General features: G+C 38.8%; 1 non-coding gene across 1 annotated transcript; it reads right to left on the minus strand.

The window, feature by feature from the left end:
• Positions 1 to 20,091: 20,091 nt before the first annotated feature.
• LOC122022023 lies at positions 20,092 to 20,197 on the minus strand. The gene has a single exon (XR_006122772.1). It is a non-coding gene; the product is annotated as a small nucleolar RNA R71 (small nucleolar RNA).
• Positions 20,198 to 22,093: the final 1,896 nt, after the last annotated feature.

Consider the following 22,093-nt stretch of genomic DNA (forward strand, 5'->3'; position numbering starts at 1 on the left):
GACTGGGAGAGATGCCCAGGTGTCTTTTATGAGGATTTGGGGTTGTGAGTCTTACGTTCGACGTCAAGTCTCGGACAAACTGGGACCCAAATCTGATTAGTGCTATTTTATAGGATATCCCAAGGAAACGAAGGGATATTACTTTTACATTCCTAGTCAACATAAAGTAGTTGGCTAAGACTGGGGTTTTTCTATAAAGGGACTTTGTTTCTAGAGAAACTAGTGGGAGCACGTTCAATCTTGAAGAAGTTCAAGATATGGACCATAACACTGAAGCCTTGATGGAAGTTGAATTGGAACCACAAAGTGTTGTGGATGATGAGATTGTTCCACAAGGAGTTGATGAACAACAACCAGTTCAAGTAGACATACCTCTTCGCACGTCTGATAAGGTACGCTGTCAGCCTGAGAGATACTCATTTCTCTTGTCTGACCATGATGACGCTATGCTCATTGAGAATGAGCCTACCTCCTATTAGGAAGTTGTGATGAGACCAGATTTTGAGAAATGGCTAGAGGCCATGAGATCCGGAATGGAATCCATGTACACCAACCAAGTATAGACTTTGGTTGATCCACCTGAAGGGGTAAAACCCATTGGGTGTAAGTGGGTCTTTAAAAGAAAGACTGACATGGATGGACTTATATATAAGGGTCATCTGGTAGCTAAAGGTCTCAAACAAATTCATGGTATTGACTATGATGAACCTTTTCTCCAGTAGCGATGTTTAAGTCCATTCAGATCATGCTTGCAATTGCAGCATTCCACGATTATGAGATCTGGCAGACGGATGTCACAACCGTGTTTCTGAATGGAAACTTCCTCAAGGATGTGTACATGACACAACCTGAGGGTTTTGTTGATCCACAGCATACTGGCAGAGTATGCAAGCTGCATAAGTTCATTTATGGACTAAAGCAAGCTTCTCGGATATGGAATCTTCGATTCGATGTTGCAATCAAATAGTTTGGTTTCATCAAGAATGAAGATGAACCTTGTGTCTATAAGAAGGTTGTAGGAAACACAGTTGTCTTCCTTGTGTTGTATGTGGATGACATACTACTCATTGGGAATGACATCCCTTTGCTGCAGTCTGAAAAGACTTGGCTAGGGAATTGTTTCTCAATGAAGGACTTAGGTGAAGCAGCCTGTATTCTAGACATTAAGATCTATAGAGATAGATCTAAGAGATTTCTTGGACTAAGTCAGAGTACATATATTGACAAGGTATTACTACGGTTTGTCATGCAGAACTCCAAGAAGGGATTTTTGCCGATGTCACATGGTGTAAGTCTTTCGAAGACTCAAAGTCCCTCTTCTAGAGAGGAGAGAGACCGCATGGATAAGATCCCTTATGCTTCAGCCATAGAATCTATCATGTATGTCATGCTATGTACTCGTCCTGATGTCTCGTATGCTTTAAGTATGACGAGTAGATACCAGTCAGATCCAGGTGAGTGTCATTGGATAGCGATCAAGAATATTCTTAACTACTTGAGAAGGACTAAAGAATATTTCTTGATATATGGAGGCGATGATGAGCTAGCTGTAAAGGGTTACAGTGATGCCAGCTTCCAAACTGACCAGGATGATTATAGATCGCAGTCTGGGTTTATGTTTTGCTTGAATGGTGTTGTGAGCTGGAAGAGTTCGAAGCAGGACACAGTCACTAATTCTACAACAGAGACCGAGTATATTGTTGCATCAGAAGCAGCAAAGGAGGCAGTTTGGATCCGCAAGTTCATTACTGAGCTTGTGGTGGTTCCTAGCATAGTAGATCTGGTAGAGCTCTATTGTGACAACATTGGAGCAATTGCACAGGCTAAGGAAGACCAAATACATACTATGACACTTCCATCTTATTCGAGAGATCATCGATAGAGGAGATATGAAGATTTGCAGAGTACCTACAGAGGCTAACATTGCTAATCGCTTGACCAAGGCTTTGGCACAGAGAAAGCATGATGGTCACACTAGGTCATTGGGCCTTAGAGCCTACACTAATTGGCACTAGTGCTAGTGGGAAATTGTTAGTGAGAGCCTAGAGCCAATCATATGATGATTGTTGTATGGACTCATTGTATCATATTCCTATGTTTATAAAGGCATTTGTTTTTGTTTATTATACTTACATGTATTGGTGCCAAATAACTAAGTATAATAGTGTCCTTGAGTAGAAGGTTCCTATCTATATCAATCGATTGGTTGAATCGATAGTGAGATGATATAGAGAACACTACTCTTAATCATTCCAAGTCAAGTATTAACATTCAGGGACAATGTTAATGCGATAAGACTAGCATGTAGGTCAACTCGATGACTTGATCTCGTAAGTCATGGATATAGAGATATCAAGTTGACACATGGGTATGTATTAGAGAATGTATACTGAATGACCCGCCATGAGAAAGTATTATAAATTGTTATATGAGTGTAATATACTTTCTCATGTGGCTATTAGTATGACTATTAGTCCTTGGACCTGAAGTCACCATGGTTCCCTACATAAGGAGTTGTATACTTTGGCTTCGTCAAATGTCACCCGTAACTGGGTGGACTATAAAGGCGATTGCTGGGTATGCAACAAATTATGTGGAGGGATGTGAGTGATGTAGATGGGATCTATCCCTACTATATAACAAGAGTGACATCGTTATTCTTGATAGAGTGAGACCACTAAGTGCATGGCCATGCCCAAATGAGTCAATATGAGATATTGAGCTCATTTGATTATAGTGAGTCTACTTGGAGTTCAAGATTTAAATTGATTAGAGGATGGCAAAGTCTATGCCTCACATTGATTAATCTAGATGTTAAGGATAGAAGGACATTGTCATATATTGTGAAGAGTCACAATTAGTAGTCACAAGGTGATGTTGGATCTCAACATTCTTGTAACTTGGGTAGTAATAATGTGTTGCTAGATACCGCTCATTACTTATGCTTCTAAATGGGATTAGGAGCATTGCCAACGTTACAAGAACCTATAGGGTCACACACAAAGGGCAATTAGATGGAGATTAGGTTCATATGATGAACCAAGAGGATTAGGTTCATGTGATGAACCAAATTGGATTAATAGTAATCCAAATTAAACTAATTTAGTTAGACTCGATTTGATTCATGTGTTCAATGGATCTAATTTAGATTATGTTTCATTGAATCAATTTAATCAATGAATAGAGATTACTTATATTAAATTAATTTGAATTAAATGGTTAGATTTGATCAACCATGGGAGAGAAGTGGTGAAGTTTGACTTGACTTGAGAGGGAAGATGAAAGGTCAAGTTTGACTTGACCATTGCCACCTCATTTGTGAGTTGGCATTAGGTGGGCCAATGATGATGTTCCACATCATTAAGGTTGGCTTATGTATGTGCCACATCATGAGGGAGATCAAGAGTTGTGACTCTTGATATCCCATGGAGGTTTAAAACCTCTCCTTGAAGTGGTCGGTCACTTAACTCATTGTGAGAGTTTCATTTTGTTTTGTAACTCCATCTTCTTCCTCCTTACTTTCTTCTTCTCTCCCTCTCCTCCACCTTGGCTAAAACCTCCTTGAGTGCTAGCACACTTAAGAGGTTTTTCTCCACCTAATCGTTCATGTGGATACACATAGAGGGGTGTTCACCTGACACCCTTGAGATCCGGCATCTTCTTGGACAAGCGGGATAAGTGAAGGGCTTCGCTACAAAGGTATATCTTTCTTCCATGTAGATCTAAGGTAGATCTAGGATTAGAGAAACTTATACACGAAATTATGAAATTTTTATCTTCGCACGGATCCAGTGGCTTGGGACTTTGGGGTTTCCGCAATGCAAAAAGCTGTTTGTGCGGCTCAAAAGTCCCAACAATATACCTAAAGTAGAAGTCTCACTTCTCTTCTTCTTGAGATCTTCCAGATATACTTTGTAGTTCCTCTTCTAGTGCCCGATCTGACCGCAGTGGAAGCAAGTAGCATCCTTAGCAACCCCTCCTTTAGGTTTCAGTGCCTTGCCTTTGCCCTTGGCTTAGGACTTTCCCTTACCTTTAGGCTTTCCCTTGCCTTTATGCTTTTGCACCATCAAAATGGAGTTGGGATTTACCTTCTTAAGCTTTAGCTCAGTAGTTCTCAACATGCTTAGCAGCTCTTGCAGTGGCTTGTCAATTTCATTCATGTTGTAATTCATGACAAATTGACTGTAGCTCTCTAGCAAGGATTACAAGATCAAGTCTGTGGCCAGCTCTTGGCCAAGTGGGAATTCCAACCTCTGTAGGTTTTCTATGTACCCAATCATCTTGAGTACATATGGACTTACGGGAGTCCCATCTTGCATCTTGCACTGAAACAGTGCCTTGGAGATCTCGAATCTCTGGTACCTCGCTTGTCCTTGATATAGTTGACGAAAATGTTCAACCATATCATAAGCTGACATCAACTCATGTTGCTTCTGAAGCTCAGAGTTCATGGTTGTGAGTATGAGGCATGACACATCTAATGCGTCATCTTGATGCTTCTTATAAGCATCTCGATCAGCTCGCGTGGCAGTGGCAGGAGGTGCCTCGAGAATGGGTTGCTCCAGGATGTACAGTTTTCTTTCTTGCGTGAGAACAATTCTCAGATTCCTATACCAGTCCAGGAAATTAGCTCCATTGAGCTTGTCCTTATCAAGGACAGAACGCAGGGAGAAGGTATTCGTGTTTGTCGACATGACAATCTACAACAGAAATAATGTAAAAAATAAATATCATATTCCATTTATCATTTAATTAGGCCTTTAACTAAATGATATTCCCACTGAATTATAGAGCTTTTGTAGAATCAAGTCATGGATGTGGTCAAACCACATTACTAGATTCATACCAATTCGCTATAATTTTCATGGGACAAGATCCACATCTTACTATGACTTGAGTTAGCTTTGGCTAAATCTCCCAAGACTTAGTATGATTGGTAGATAACGAATTATCAATTACATCTCTATACAACTCTTGTTTATAGGATCAAAAATCTCATTTACATTAAAACTTGAGTTAGCTTTGGCTAAATCGCCCAAAATTTAGTATAAATGTGATTTTTATCCTATCGTCCAACCATTGGAAAATGCCTATAGTTATACCCGATCCAATTGAGTTAACTAGTTATACTCAATCTAATTGAGTTTGTACTCACCCAAGCCTTGATAGGCGGGACCAAGATTGTCCCTCCGCACCCTACCAAGATAATATGCATTGCTCTGCTTTGACAGATTCAACAACAAAAAATGATCGAGGTAGTGATGGGTATCAAGACTTGGTAGGCATATCGAGTTGACTTGATTAAGATCTAATCTAATCGTTAATGTGTATCATATACACATCAAGGCACTAATTATCCTACACTAGCATGCATCACATACACACAAGAAATGAATAATTAAATTTTGATTAGGTCATGGACCTACTATGATCTTCTCAAGCCAATGAGAAGATCAGACGGTCAACCTAGGGTCAACTGCTTCTTCAAGCTCCTCCCTTTGACCACCATGTGTTGTTCGCACCCTCCTCGTCGTTCCTTCTCGAGTGGACCTTCCACCGCTCCATTTTGTACATTACAAATATGAAACTTGAGTTACATTCGAGTCTAAAATCTATTTACAATAGGAATAAAATGAGGAAGGCACGATGCGCAGATCGCATAACATATACAACACGCACAACACACAAAAATGGCGCGCAGGCCATATTATGTATTACAACTTAGAATTGCCAATCATATTGGGTCTTTTGGGCCTTGACTATCAAAAAATCATACATAATTCTAAATTATGTATTTTTACATAAAGTTCTGTAGTTTTACTACTGTTTTTACAATTTTATGAGTTAAAATTTCCCGACGGTCCCATTTAGCGATTTTCGAGCGCGATCGCGGGACAATGTCCCTTGCGGGGTTAGGGGCTACACCCCTTCTCATGAAATGAGTATCACGAGTGTCCTACTATGATCTTACAGTGCTTAAGCCGCTGTCCCAAAATAATTTGGGTGAGACCTTGTCGTTTCGGAAAGTTTTTCTCGATAGTCGAAGCCTACAAGTGTCCTAGCACTTGTTGCTTCACCTCTACAAGAAAAATACCCATAAAATCTATAAAAATAGTAAACTTACAGAAACTTACATATCTGAATTTTTGTCATAAAAACAAAAACAAAAACAAAACAAGTACAAGCTTCGCACGTGGCTCTGATACCACTGTTGGGACTTTCGGGCCGCAAAAAAAACCGCTTTTTGCGTTGTGAAAATCCCGAAGTCTTGCCACGGATCCGTGTGAAGATATATAAAATTTTACATGTACATGTTTGTTATCCTAGATCTACTTTAGATCTACATGAAAAGGGATATACCTTTGAAGAGAAGCCCTTCGCAAATCCCGCTCGTCCAAGGTTCTTCAGATCTCAAGTGTGTTCAAGTGTACACACCTCTAGAAGTATCCACACAACAAGAGATGGAGAGGAAACCTTAGAGTGTGCTGGCACCCCAAGGAGTCTCGGCAAGGATGAGAGGGTGAGAAGAGAGGAAGAGTGGAGGAAGAAGAAGGAATCAATTAGCACTCAATTACACTTATTCCCTCCTCTTAAGTGGTCGGCCACTTCAATGTGAGTTTGTAACCTCCATGGAATATCAAGAGTCAAGGCTCTTGGTTTCCCTCATGAGGTGGCATACCATGAAGTTGCCTTGATTATGTGGCACATCATCATTGGCCGACCCTATGCCAAGTCACAATGAAATGGCATTTGGTCAAGTCAAGGTCAAGTCAAACTTGACTCTTCATCTTCCCTCTCATGTCAAGTCAAACTTTACTTAAATTCTCCCATGGTTGATCAAATCCAACCTTTGATTCAAGTCAATTTAATTTAGTGAATCTCTATCCATTAAATTAAATTGATTCAATGAGTCATAATCTAAATTAGACTCATTCAATACACGAATCAAATTGAGTCCAACTCAATTAGTCTAATTTGGATTACTCTTAATCTTATTTGGTTCATCATATGAACCTAATCCTCTTGGTCCATCATATGAACTCATTCTCTATCTAATTACCCTTTGTGTGTGACCCTATAGGTTCTTATAATGTTGGCAATACTCCTAAACCCATTTAGAAGCATAAGTAACGAGTGGTATCTAGCAACACATCATTACTACCCAAGTTACAAGAATGTTGAGATCCAACATCACCTTGTGACTACTAATTCTAACCCTTCACAATATATGATAATGTCCTTCTATCCTTGACATCTAGATTGATTAAATTGAAGCATTGACCGTGTCATCCTCTAATCAATCTAAATCTTGAACTCCAAGTAGACTCACTATAATCAAATGAGCTCAATATCTCATATTGACTCGTTTGGGCATGGCCATGCACTTAGTGGTCTCACTCTATCAAGAATAACGATGTCACTCTCGTTATATAGTAGGGATAGATCCCATCTACATCACTTACATCCCTCCGTATAATTTTTACATATCCAGTAAACGCTTGTATAGTCCACCCAGTTACTGGTGACGTTTGACGAAGCCAAAGTATGTAACTCCTTATGTAGGGAACCATAGTGACTTCAGGTCCAAGGACTGATAGTCATACTAATAGTCACATGAGAAAGTATATGACACTCATATAACGATCCATGATACTTTCTCATGGCGGGTCATTCAATAAACATTCTCCAATACATACCCATGTGTCAACTTGATATCTCTATATTCATGACTTGTGAGATCAAGTCATTGAGTTGACCTACATGCTAGTCTCATTGCATTAACATTGTCCCTGAATGTTAATATTTGACTAGGAATGATTAAGAGTAGTGTTCTCTATATCATCTCACTATCGATTCAACCAATCTATTGATATAGATAAGAACCTTCTACTCAAGGACACTATTATGCTTGGTTATTTGGCACCAATACAAGTAAGTATAATAACCATAAAGAAATGCCTTTATTAATATATAGGAATATGATACATCGAGTCTATACAACAATCATCAAATGATTGGCTCTAGGGCTCTAACTAACATTATTATCATAGTTGATCCTATGGTCTATGAATGCCATCAATGATCTGTAGTGTTGTGATGAAGTTTTGCAACCAAATTCTATGATTAGATACTTTATAACATGCTATAAACTCTGTCTCCATAGTAGAAGTGGATACTAATGTCTTCTTGATGCTCTTCCAAGATATAGCTCCTCCAACAACATAAAGATATAGCATGAATAGGATCTCTTGCTATCTAAGCATCCAGCAAAATCAGAGTCTGAACTTCTAACAACCATTAGGTGATCTGACCTTTGATATGTGAGCATGTGTCCTTTAGTTCTTTGCAAACACCGCATCACTCTCTTTACTACTTTCTAATTTAACAATCCTGGGTTACTTACATATCTGCTTAACATCCCTACTATAAATCCTATATTTGATCATGTACAAACTTAAGCATACATGAAACTTCTCACAACTGATGCATAAAATAATTATTCCATCTCCTTTATTTCTAGTTCAAGTCGTGGACACTGCTATAAACTGAATCTATCACCTTTAGACACAAGTGTGTCACCAGGTGCATAGTTTTGCATGTCATACCTTATAAACACCTTTTCAATATATGTCTTTTGTTAAAGTCCAAAAATACCTCTTGAACTATCATGACATATATATATACTTAAAACAAAGGATGTTTGACCAAGATCTTTCATTGCAAAATGACTAGATAGAAATAACTTGGTTTCATGCAGCATATCTTTATTATTGCTTGCAAACAATATGTCATTCGTATACAGGACAAATATAATAAACTTGCTCCCAATGAACTTGGCATATATGTATAGGTCCTGGTAAGGTCGGATAGAGGGGTGAATAGCCTACAATAATAATTTAAATACTTTCTATTGCTATTTGATCTTAGCAATGACCTACCACATGTTAGTCAAACAAAAATAATTACATAAAAAGTAAAGGGGACAAAACGAGTTACTTGGTTTGTAATCAGAGAGGTTGTTAATCCAAGATAGTAGCAAGCACACTATCAAGCTCCTTCTTTGACAATGTTAGACACAGAGTATCCCCTTACAATGTTTAAGTATAAGACCAGAGAAAATGGATTTGTAAATGAAAGTATAGAGCTCTATTTATAGCCCACTAGTTGAAGTTAGCTATTGGTTGATGTAGCACTTCCCAGGTGCCTAGACCTAGTCCAGGTGCATGGACTTAGTCGATCTGATCCACTCTATAACGACTTCTTTTCTAGAGGTTATTGCTTCCCGAGCACTTGGAATCGGTCTAGCCGTTTGGAGTTTATTAACGTTGACTCCAGTGCAACGGCTCGTTGATCTTACCAAGACTATTTTGGGCGCTTAGACCTAGTCTGAGCACCTGGGGTCCAAGTACCTAGACTTGGTCCAGGCACCTAGACAAAGTCAGCTCAGTAGTTGACTTGCCTGATTACTTGGGTGATTCTTCAGTTATCTAGAGTTGAGCTCACCTGAACCCAACTCTGGCCTTCTCATCAAGAAATCTTCCTCTCAACTTCTCGTCCCTTGAAAATTCCGTGTGCATCCTTCTTATCCATCGGTATACCCTTCCACAACTCCTCATCCTTCGGATGCACTGAGCCTATCGACTCGCTTCCAATGTTATCCTTCTCGCTAGTTCCGTCTTTCACTCGATTTTTTATGTTCCTATGTCCCTTCACACTTAGACATAAGGGATCAAACCGTAGAGTGTAACTTAACTCAATTAATCACATTAAAACTCATTCGGGCTACTTACAATATGCACTGATCAATAGAATTTTCTCTAGATCCAAATGAGATGCCACTTTATCAAATTTCTAGTAACACTGATAAGACACCTATTTCAAACCATAAATGGACTTCTTTAATCTTCATACTAGATGCTTTGAATCCTCAGACCCTTAGACTTAAAGTTCTCTGGTTGTACTATATATCTAGACTCCTCAATATCTCCATTAAAGAATATAGTCTTTATGTCCATCTGGTATAGCTTTAAATCAAAATGAGATATAAGTGTCATGATTACCTTGAGGAAGTCTTTCGTTGACACTAGTGAGAATGTTTCCTTGTAATCAATATCTTACTTCTAAGTGAATCCCTTGGCAACAAGATGAGCCTTATGCTTTTTGACATTGCCTCTTAAATCTTGCTTGGTTTTAAATATCCATTTACAACCAATGGGATCATACCTTTAGGCAATTTGACAAGTTCCCAAACGTCAGTGTCTTCTATAAACTTTAACCCTTCTTACATGCAGATTATCTACCTTTCAGAGTTAGATCATTGTTTGACCTCTTGGAAAGATGCATGATTAATTTCAAACCCTATGTCAAACTCTTGCTCTTGGAGATACATATAATCATGAGAAATCTTAGATCTCCTATCCCTAGTGGATCACCTTAAAGACATTTGTTCTTGAGGTGGTTGAGATACTTGCTTATCAATCTGAGGAGATACCTCACTTTGAATGGAAGGACCATCTAATTACATTGGAAAAAGTATGGGTATATCTGTTGGTTGGTCCTAGGAAGATCGTACCGGTTCCACTGTACAAAAATTTTGTACAAGTGTAAAACCTTTCCTAAACAACCTATTGTATTCTTTAGAAGTTAAATTAGGAATCACAGATGGAACTTAACATCATTGATTCCAAATTTAACTTATCTATTCTTAATGGTTTAGAATTGGATCGCAAGCGGAACTTAACACTATTGATCCAAATCCACCTATGTTATAAATTCTATAAAATATTAATTTCCAAAATTAGTTTCCAGAACTGCATAGCGAGGTACATGGCCTTTTGTTAGTTAGAGCCCTAGAGTCAATTATATGATGATTATTGTATGGACTCGATGTATCATATTTCTATATATATATAAAGGTATTTCTTTATGGTTATTATACTTAATTGTATTGGTGTCAAATAATTAAGTATAATAGCATCCCTGAGTAGAAGGTTCATATCTATATCAATCGATTGGTTGAATCGATAGTGAGAAGATATACAGAACACTACTCTTAATCATTCCTAGTCAAGTATTAACATTCAGGGACAATGTTAATGCGATGAGACTAGCATGTAGGTCAACTCGATGACTTGATCTCAAAAGTCATGGATATAGAGATATCAAGTTGACACATGGGTATGTATTGGAGAATGTATACTGAATGACTCGCCATGAGAAAGTTTCATGGATCGTTATATGAGTGTCATATACTTTCTCATGTAACTATTAGTATGACTATTAGTCCTTCGATCTGAAGTCACTATGTTTCCCTGCATAAGGAGTTGCATACTTTGGCTTCGTCAAACGTCACCCGTAACTGGTGGACTATAAAGGTAATTACTGGGTATGTAACAAATTATGCGGAGGGATGTGAGTGATGTAGATGGGATCTATCCCTCATATATGACGAGAGTGACATCATCATTCTTGATAGAGTGAGACCACTAAGTGCATGGACATGCCCAAATGATTCAATATGAGATATTGAGCTCATTTGTTTAAAGTGAGTCTACTTGGAGTTCAAGATATAGATTGATTAGAGGATGACATGGTCTATGCCTCAATTTAATCAATCTAGATGTCAAGGACAGAAGGGCATTATCATATATTGTGAAGGGTCACAATTAGTAGTCACAAGGTGATGTTAGATCGCAACATTCTTGTAACTTGGGTAATATGATGTGTTGCTAGATACCGCTCATTACTTATGCTTCTAAATGGGTTTAGGAGCATTACCAACGTTACAAGAACCTATAGGGTCACACACAAAGAGCAATTAGATGGAGATTAGGTTCATATGATGGACCAAGAGGATTAGGTTCATGTGATGAACCAAATTGGATTAAGAGTAATCCAAATTAGACTAATTGAGTTGGACTCAATTTGATTCATGTTTCCAATGAGTCTAATTACATTATTATTCATTGAGTCAATTTAATTCAATGAATATAGATTCATTAAATTAAATTGGTTCGAATCAAATGGTTAGATTTGATCAACCATGGGAGATAAGAGGTCAAGTTTGACTTGATTTGAGAAGGGAAGATGAAGGGTCAAGTTTGACTTGACCAAAGGCCACCTCATTGTGACATGGCATGGGGCCGTTCAATGATGGTGTTCCACATCATCAAGGCTTCTTTACTTGGTCAAGATTGACTTGACCAAGTGCCACCTCATGAGGGAGACCAAGAGCCATGACTCTTGGTATCCCATGGAGGTTTAAAACCCTCTAAATGTGGTCGGCCACATAATGGTGCTTGAATAGCATTTTGCGCTTATTCAATCTATCTTCTTCCTCCTTTCTTCTTCTCTACTCTCCCTCTCCTCCTTGGCTGAAACACCTTAATAGTGCTAGCACACTATAAGTGTTTTTCTCTCCACCCTTTTTATCCGTGTGGATACTTGTAGAGGTGTGTACGCTTGAACACACTTGAGATCCGAAGAACCTTGGACGAGCGAGATTTGAGAAGGGCTTCACTTGAAAGGTATACTCACTTTCTTGTAAATCTAGTGTAGATATAGGATAGGAAACATGTACATGTAAATTTTTATATCTTCGCACGGATCCATGGCAAGACTTCGGGGTTTCCGCAACGCAAAAAGTAGTTTTTACGGCCCAAAAGTCCCAACAGTGGTATCAGAGTCACTTGCGAAGCATGTACTTGTTGTATTTTAATTTTATTGAAAAATTATAGATCTGTAAGTTTATGATTTTTATGGTTTTTATGAGTATTTTTCTCATAGAGGTGAAGCAACAAGTGCTAGGACACTTGTAGGCTTCGACTACCGAGAAAAATTTTCTGAAACGGCAAGTTCTCACCTAAATTGTTTTGGGACAGTGGCTTAAGGCACTGTTAGATCGTAGTTGGACACTCGTGATACTCATCTCACGAGAAGGGGCACTGGCCCTAACCTCGCAAGGGGCATTGTCCCGCGATCGCGCCCGAAAATCGCTAAACGGGATCGTCGGGAAATTGTAACTCATAAAATTGTAAAAACAGTAGTAAAATTATAGAAATTTATGTAAAATATATAATTTAGAATTATGTATGATTTTATGATGGTCATGGCCCAAAAACCCAATTTGATTGGACAAAGTGTGTTGTAATTCATAATATGGCCTGTGTGCCATTTTTGTGTGTTGTGCGTGTTGTATTTCTTATATGCGACCTACGTGTCGTACCTCTCTTTTATATTTCCTATTGTAAATAGTTTTAGACTCGAATGTAACTCGAGTTTTATATTTGTAATATACAAAATGTAGCGGTGGACGGTCCACTTGAGAAGGAGTTACGAGGAGAGTGCGAGCAACACATGGCAGTCAAAGGGAGGAGCTTGGAGAAGCTGTTGACCCTAGGTTGACCGTCTGATCTTCTCATTGGCTTGAGAAGATCGTAATAGGGCGATGACCTAATCAAAATTTAATTATTCATTGCTTATGTGTATGTGATGCATGCTAGAGTAGGATAATTAGTGCCTTGATGCGTATAAGATACAAATCCACGATTAGATTAGATCATAATCAAGTCAACTCGATATGCCTACCAAGTCTTGATACCCATCACTACCTCGATCATTTGTTGTTGTTGAATCTGCCAAAGCAGAGCAATGCATATTATCTTGGTAGGGTGCGGAGGGATAATCTTGGTCCTGCCTATCAAGGCTTGGGTGAGTATAAACTCAATTAGATTGAGTATAACTAGTTAACTCAATTGTATCAGGTATAACTATAAGCATTTTCCAACGGTTGAATGATAGGATAAAAATCACATTTATTCTAAATTTTCGATGATTTAGCCAAAGATAACTCAAGTTTTAATGTAAATGAGATTTTTGATCCTATAAACAAGAGTTGCTTAGAGATGTAATTGATATTTAGGTATCTACCGATCATACTAAGTCTTGGGCGATTTAGCCAAAGCTAACTCAAGGCGTAGTATGATGTGGATCTTGTCCCACAAGAATTATAGCTAATTGGTTAGAATCTAGTAAGTGTGGTTTGACCACATCCATGACTTGATTCTAGAAAAGGTTCTATAATTCAGTGGAAGCATCATTTAATTAAAGGCCTAATTAAATGATTAATGGAATATGATATTTATTTTTTGCATTTTTCTGTTGTAGATTTCCATGTCGACAAACATGAACACCTTCTCTCTGTGTTCTGTCCTTGATAAGGACAAGCTCAATGGAGTTAATTTCCTGGACTAGTACAGGAATCTGAGAATCGTTCTCACACAAGAACGAAAACTGTACGTCCTGGAGCAGCCCATTCCTGAGGCACCTCCTGCCACTGCCACGCGAGTGACTGAGATGCTTATAAGAAGCATCAAGATGACGCATTAGATGTGTCATGCCTCATGCTCGCAACCATGAACTCTGGGCTTCAGAAGCAACACGAGTTGATGGGTGCTTATGATATGGTTGAACATCTTCGTCAACTATATCAAGGACAAGTGAGGCATGAGAGATTCGAGATCTCCACGGCACTGTTTCAATGCAAGATGCAAGATGGGACTCCCGTAGGTCCATATTGTAAGGGATCGAAGGCCGACTTGAAGGGGGGTTAGATAGCTAGGCCACCCCCAACTTCACTTTCTTCTCTACAAAAGATTAGTGCACACGCAGAAATACAACTAACTAATGAAAAAAATAAAGAAAGAATACCAAATCGCTAATAAACTCGATGTAACGTGGTTCGAAGATTGCTTGCTCCTACTCCACGGCGTGTCCTTGAGGTGGACAAGCCCTTGATCCTTCGGTGGATCAATCCCCGACAATCTCCGACTAGAGCTTTCTCCTTCTCAGTGGAGCAAACCTCTCACAAAGGATCTCTTCCTCTTTACAATGATGAACTTAGGTTTAGGAGGAAGAGAGTAGGCTTGGAAGCTTTGGGCAATGACAAGATGTGATTCAACAATAATCAGTAACCTCCTTCAAGCTCCAAAGCTTCCTTTAAATAAGAGGAGAGAGTTGATCATCATATCAACTCATCTCGGCACCAGTCGACTGGCAAAACCATCAGTCGACTGGTGCTACCGTTGGAGGTAGCTAGCAGCTACTTTGCAGTACCAACGGTCTGCCAACGGTCATTTACCAATCGACTACATGTTTTATCAGTACACTAGTCGCTGCCGACTGAGCGAACAGAATGCTTCTGTTTGTTGCCAGTCGACTGCGCAGTCGACTGGTGCAGTCGACTGCTAAAACATGCAGTCGACTGGTGCAATCGACTACTAAAAGTTGCAACCGACTAGACTGCACCTTGTTACACACTCACACTCATCTTCTCCGGAGTCGCCCTTGAAGTCCTCTTCCTCGGCCTTCGTCCCTCAGATGCACCCGAGCCCGCGGCTCCTCTCCGTGACATCCTTCACGTTGCCTTAAAGTCTACTTCCCTCGGCTCCACTCCGTTGCTCCTCGTCTGGCGGTCCCTCGGATGCCTTAGCTTCCACACCATCCTTCACCAACTCAAGGATCCGAGCCCTAGTATAAGCTTCCCAAGCTTAGTTGCACCAAGATCCTCATGTGTGTTTCACCAAGTCCTACAAGACTTAAACACACATATCAAACACATATGAAAGCCTAACTTAAACTCTTTGACATACACATCAAAACCATGATCGTACCGATCAAACTTGGGTCGATTGCACCAACACATATGTGCTTAAGATGATTGGGTACATATAGAACCTATAGAGGTTGGGATTCGCACTTGGGCAAGAGCTGGCCACAGACTTGATCTTGTAATCCTTGCAGAGAGCTACAGTCAATTTGTCATGAATTACAACATGAATGAAATTGACAAGCCATTGCCTGAGTTGCTTAGCATGTTGCGAACAGTTGAGCTCAACCTCAAGAAGGTAAAGCCCAACTCTATTTTGATAGTACAAAAGCATAAGGGCAAGGGTAAGCCTAAAGGCAAAGGAAAGTCCCAAGCCAAGGGCAAAGGCAAGGCACTAAAACCCAAAGGAGGGGTTGCCAAGGATGCTACATGCTTCTACTACAGTTGGACCGGGCACTGGAAGAGGAACTGCAAAGTTTACCTGGAAGATCTTAAGAAGAAGAGAAGTGAGACATCTACTTCAGGTATATATGTTATAGAAGTTAATCACTCTATTTCTTCATCATGGTATTAGATACCGGATGTGCTTCTCACATTTATACTAATGTTCAGGCGCTGAGAAATAGTAGGGCATTGACAAAGGGCGAGGTGGACATATGAGTAGACAATGGAGCACGGGTTGCTGCTGTTATTGTAGGGACTTACTATCTATCTCTGCCCTTTGGACTTGTACTAGAATTAGATGAATGTTGTTATATGTCTACTCTTAATAAGAACATAATTTCAGTTTCTTTTTTGGACAAGAAAGGCTTCTCGTTTATCATAAAGTACAAATGTTGTTCGGTCTATTTAAACGATATGTTCTATTGTAGTGCACCTCTGATAAATGGACTCTATATTCTAGACTTAGAGAACCCCATCTATAATATAAGTACCAAAAGGTTCAAATCAAATGAAATGAACCAAACCTATCTTTGGCACTATCGCTTAAGTCATATAAATGACAAACGCTTATCCCAGCTCCATAAAGATGATTTGCTGGACTCATTTGATTTCGAATCATATGAGACATGCGAGTCATGCCTACTAGGCAAGATGTCCAAGACTCCCTTTAGTGGACACAGCGAGAGAATGATTGACTTGCTAGGACTTATACATAGTGATGTATGTGGCCCTTTCAATGTCGCTGCTAAAGGTGGTTATAGGTACTTCATTACATTTACTGATGACTCCAGTAGATATAGTTATGTGTATTTGATGACACATAAGTCTGAATCCTTTGAAAAGTTTAAAGCATTCAAAAATGAAGTACAAAACCAGCTTGGCAAAAGTATTAAGATACTTCGATCAGATCGAGGTGGTGTATACCTTAGCCATGAGTTTCGTGACTATCTAGCTGAGTGTGGGATTCTATCCCAACTCACTTCTCCTGGAACTCCACAGTGGAATGGTGTATCTGAAAGGAGAAATCGTACCCTATTAGATATGGTGCGATCTATGATGAGTCACACAGATCTTCGTATATCTCTTTGGGGCTATGCTCTAGACACAGCAGCCTTCATACTTAACCATGTTCCGTCCAAGGCTATGATAAAGACAACATATAGGATATGGACTGGGAGAGATGCCCAGGTGTGTTTTATAAGGATTTGGAGTTGTAAGGCTTACGTTCGACATCAAGTCTCGGACAAACTGGGAACCAAATCTGATAAGTGCTATTTTATAGGATATCCCAAGGAAACGAAGGGGTATTACTTCTACATTCCCAGTCAACACAAAGTAGTTGTGACTAAGACTGGGGTATTTCTAGAAAGAGACTTTGTTTCTAGAAAAACTAGTGGGAGTACGTTCGATCTTGAAGAAGTTCAAGATATGGACCATAGCACTGAAGCCTTGATGGAAGTTGAACTGGAACCACAAAGTGTTGTGGATGATCAGATTGTTCCACAAGGAGTTGAGGAACAACAACCAGTTCAAGTAGACATACCTCTTCGCAGGTTTGATAGGGTACATCGTCAGCCTGAGAGATACTCATTTCTCTTGTCTGACTAGGATGACGTTATGCTCATTGAGAATGAGCCTACCTCCTATTAGGAAGCTGTGATGAGACCAGATTCTGAGAAATGGCTAGAGACCATGAGATCCGAGATGGAATTCATGTACACCAACTAAGTATGGACTTTGGTTGATCCACCTGAACGCGTCAAACCCATTGGGTGTAAGTGGGTCTTTAAGAGAAAGACTGACATGGATGGACTTATATATAAGGGTCGTCTGGTAGCTAAAGGTTTCAAACAAATTCATGGTATTGACTATGATGAAACTTTTTCTCCAGTAGCAATGTTTAAGTCCATTCGAATCATGCTTGCTATTGCAGCATACCACGATTATGAGATCTTGCAGATAGATGACAAAACTAAGTTTTTGAATGGAAACTTGCTCGAGGATGTGTACATGACACAACCTGAGGGTTCAGTAGATCCACAGCATACTGCCAGACTATGCAAGCTGCATAAGTCCATTTATGGACTAAAGCAAGCTTCTCAGAGCTAGAATCTTTGATTTGATGATACAATCAAACAGTTTGATTTCATCAAGAATAAAGATGAACCCTGTGTCTACAAGAAGGTTGTTGGGAGCACAGTTATCTTTGTTGTATTGTATGTGGATGATATACTACTCATTGGGAATGACATCCCTTTGCTGTAGTCTGTAAAGACTTGGCAGGGGAATTATTTCTCGATGAAGGACTTAGGTGAAGCATCCTGTATTCTAGGCATAAAGATCTATAGAGATAGATCTAAGAGATTGCTTAGCTTAAGTCAGAGTACATATATTGACAAGGTATTACTACGGTTTGCCATGCAGAATTCCAAGAAAGGATTTCTGCCAATGTCACATGGTGTGAGTCTTTCGAAGACTCAAGGTCCCTCTTCTAGAGAGGAGAGAGACTGCATGGATAAGATCTCTTATGCTTCAGCCATAGGATCTATCATGTACGCCATGCTATGTACTCGTCCTGATGTCTCGTATGCTTTAAGTATGACGAGCAGATACCAGCCAGATCCAGGTGAGTGTCACTGGATAGCGGTCAAGAATATTCTTAAGTACTTGAGAAGGACTAAAGAATATTTCTTGATATATGGAGGTGATGATGAGCTAGCTGTAAGGGTTACAGTGATGCTAACTTCCAAACTGATTAGGATGACTTTAGATCGCAGTCTAGGTTTGTGTTTTGCTTGAATGGTGGTGATGTGAGCTGGAAGAGTTCTAAGCAGGACACAGTTGCTGATTCTACAATAGAGGTCGAGTATATTGCTGCATCAGAAGTAGCAAAGGAGGCAGTTTGGATCCGCAAGTTCATTACTGAGCTTGGGGTGGTTCCTAGCATAGTAGATCCTATAGAGCTCTATTGTGACAACAATGGGGCAATTGCGCAGGCTAAGGAACCTCGCTCACACCAGTGGACCAAACACATACTATGACGCTTCCATCTCATTCGAGAGATCATCGATAGAGGAGATGTGAAGATTTAAAGAGTGCCCACAGAGGCTAACGTTGTTGATTCCTTGACCAAGGTTTTGGGATAGAGAAAGCATGATGGTCACACTAAACATTGGAGAGGTTTTGGCGTCGTTGCCGGGGACTGCGCTATAACATTGGAGATTATCAATTGAGTTAGACTAAACATAACTTTTCTTTCTTTCTTTTGATTTGCATAGTTATAATTAATTGTTAGAATTCTATTTTCATAAGTTTTTATTTTCTTGAATAACATTCTTGACAATTCTTTTTGTTGCAATTCTAATTCTAATTCTAACTTTGCATTCTTGATTTCTAGCACTCTAATCTAAATTTTCTCTGTTTTCTCTTTTGATCTAGTTTCTTTCTCCTTTTCTTTTGTAAACATATCTTGCAATTTTTAGCATATGAATTATTCTAGACATTTTTCTTTTTCCTTTTATCTTTTCTTTCTTGTTTTCATTATGCACTTTCTTTCTTGCAATTTAAATTCTGCATTTGCTTTCTTTCTTTTCATATTGCATTTTATTTCTTGTCTTTGATTCTTGATAATTTTCCTTTTCTTCTTGAATATCCATGAGCACTAACATGTCAAGTAGGCCCATGAGAAATTTTTCTATACCCTTTTCTGCAAGATTTTTATCTCCCATTGTGCAACCTCAAATTGAAGCAGAAAGTTTCCAACTAGACTCAGAGATAATTTTCATGATACAAGGTCACAAATTTGGAGGAGAAGTATCAGAAAGTCCTTATCTGCATCTTGAAACATTTTTAGAGATTTGTGATTTGGTAAAATGTGAAGAAGTATCAGTAGATGCAGTTCGATTGATGGCATTTCCTTTCAGTATCAAGGATAAAGCAAGGACTTGGCTATATTCTCTCTGTCCTCAAAGCATCACAAGTTGGGAACAATTGGAGAAGCAATTTCTGAATCATTTTTTTCCCTCCAAGTAGAACAGTGTATATGAGGAATTGCATAACAAATTTTGCTCAGGCATATGGAGAATCATTATTTGAAGCATGGGATAGATTCAAGAGTCTTCAAAGATAGTGCCCTCATCATGGTTTTGAAAAATGGTTGATTTTGCACATATTCTATGGGGGAATTTCTTTCTCAGACAAGAGTTTATTGGATTCATCAGTTGGAGGTTCTTTTATGGACAAAAGTGTAGATGAAGTTTATTCATTAATTGATCAAGTGACATTAAACCTCCATGAATGGTCGAACAAAAGTTGGATAGAATTTCCCTCAGATATTCAAGAAGTGCAAACCATAAATGTAAGAGAGCCTGTCAAACAAAATGACATTCAACCACCTAAAAATGTTGAAATTCACAAGTCACAAAGTGAGGAGTTCAAACATTTGGGGGCAAAGCTTGATAGTATTGTTTCAAAATGGTTTAAAGAAGATCCCCCTCCTACATAGTCAAGATCTAATGAAAAGTGTGATGATGTTGGGTTAAGAAATGGCAAAAATCATGAAGAACTTCTGAAGAATGACATGTTTAGAATTGAGGAGAAGAATAATAGAAGATCACAAGAACTCAGTTCCATTTCTCTAGGAAGTTCCCAATGGCCACAAGTACCTTTCTCTCAACGATTAATCACACCAACATTAGATAAGCAAGTTGGACCTCCTCCAAAAGCTCAAAAGGAATTTGGGAAAAAGGAAGTTCAGTCTTTCCCAGGACCTTCACTAAGGGTTCCTTTTCCACAAAGGTTAGTGGGGGTCAATGAAAATAAAGACTTCGGTAAATCCTGTGACACTAATATGGTTGAGTGCAGATTTTTGAATATATATGAAGATGAAGATTTTTCAAATGAGGATTTTATTGATAATGCAGTGGTAAATAAGTTTTCAGATCTACCTCAAAATTTTATAAGGTGTTATAGTGACATTGAATTTTCAGATGATGAATGTGATGTGGTAGATCAACTTAAAACTGCAAGTGAAGTTATTGATCCTCTTGTTATTGATTCTCCTATTGAGGACATAGATGTTAGTTTATTTTTTTATGTATGTGTTGATGATGATGTTATGGAAGAATGTGTAGGGAGCCGTGTTGTGGAAGCAGCATCTCAAGGATCACCACCTTTGTCAACACAACCTTAGAGGTTTTAAGAATTGATCATGTTGTGGAATAATGTGTAGGGACTTATGCAGAGCTAGCAGAGTCTCAAGAATCACCATCATTGATATCATCAACACTTGAGCTAAAGCCAGAACCATCATTTGATTCAGAGGAAGTCACATCTACATGTTTAGAAATTTCAAGTATTTCTCAGCAAAGTAAGGTTAGTATTTCTTGTGATCTTTTGGAAAACTTTATGGAGGTACCTATAATTGACTTTGTTGGATGTGATTCAGTTTTTATTACTTATTCATCTTATCTTGATATGGTTCTAGCTCTATACTATATAACATGCTTGTGGGAGATTTGTTTTTCTTTTGGATGTGCAAATTTCACATGGGCCAATAATTGGAAGCTCAATCTGAACCGTCTTTGACCATCTGAAAAAATTTCTAAGAATACGAAGATGGAGAGAGTTATACTTTACTTTGTAGCTCCTTTGATGAAAGCTCTCTCCATAATAAGAGCCCTTGGTAGGAGGGTTCTAAAATATCTTACCCCTCCAAGAGCAAGATTTAGATGAATCTAATGAGGTGGTCGAGCTAATGACCTTAAACAAGTGCTTCTTGGGAGGCAACCCAAGTTCATTTTCCTTATTTTCTTTTATGTCTTTAGTTCTCTCTTTATAATAAACATGTATCCTCTACTTAATTTTTCTTATCTATCTTATTGTTGTAGAATTCAAAGTTGTGGAGGAATGTGAGTATTGGATGGAGGAGTATCTTTAATAACATGAATGTCAACCATTTGGAGCTCATCACTTGGTAACTTCTTTTAAAATCTCCTCCACATTGTTTTTAGTTTTCATTGGGACAATGAAAAGTTTAAGTCT

This window comes from Zingiber officinale, chromosome 9A (assembly GCF_018446385.1).
Source record: "Zingiber officinale cultivar Zhangliang chromosome 9A, Zo_v1.1, whole genome shotgun sequence".
NCBI classification, from domain to species: Eukaryota; Viridiplantae; Streptophyta; class Magnoliopsida; order Zingiberales; family Zingiberaceae; genus Zingiber; species Zingiber officinale.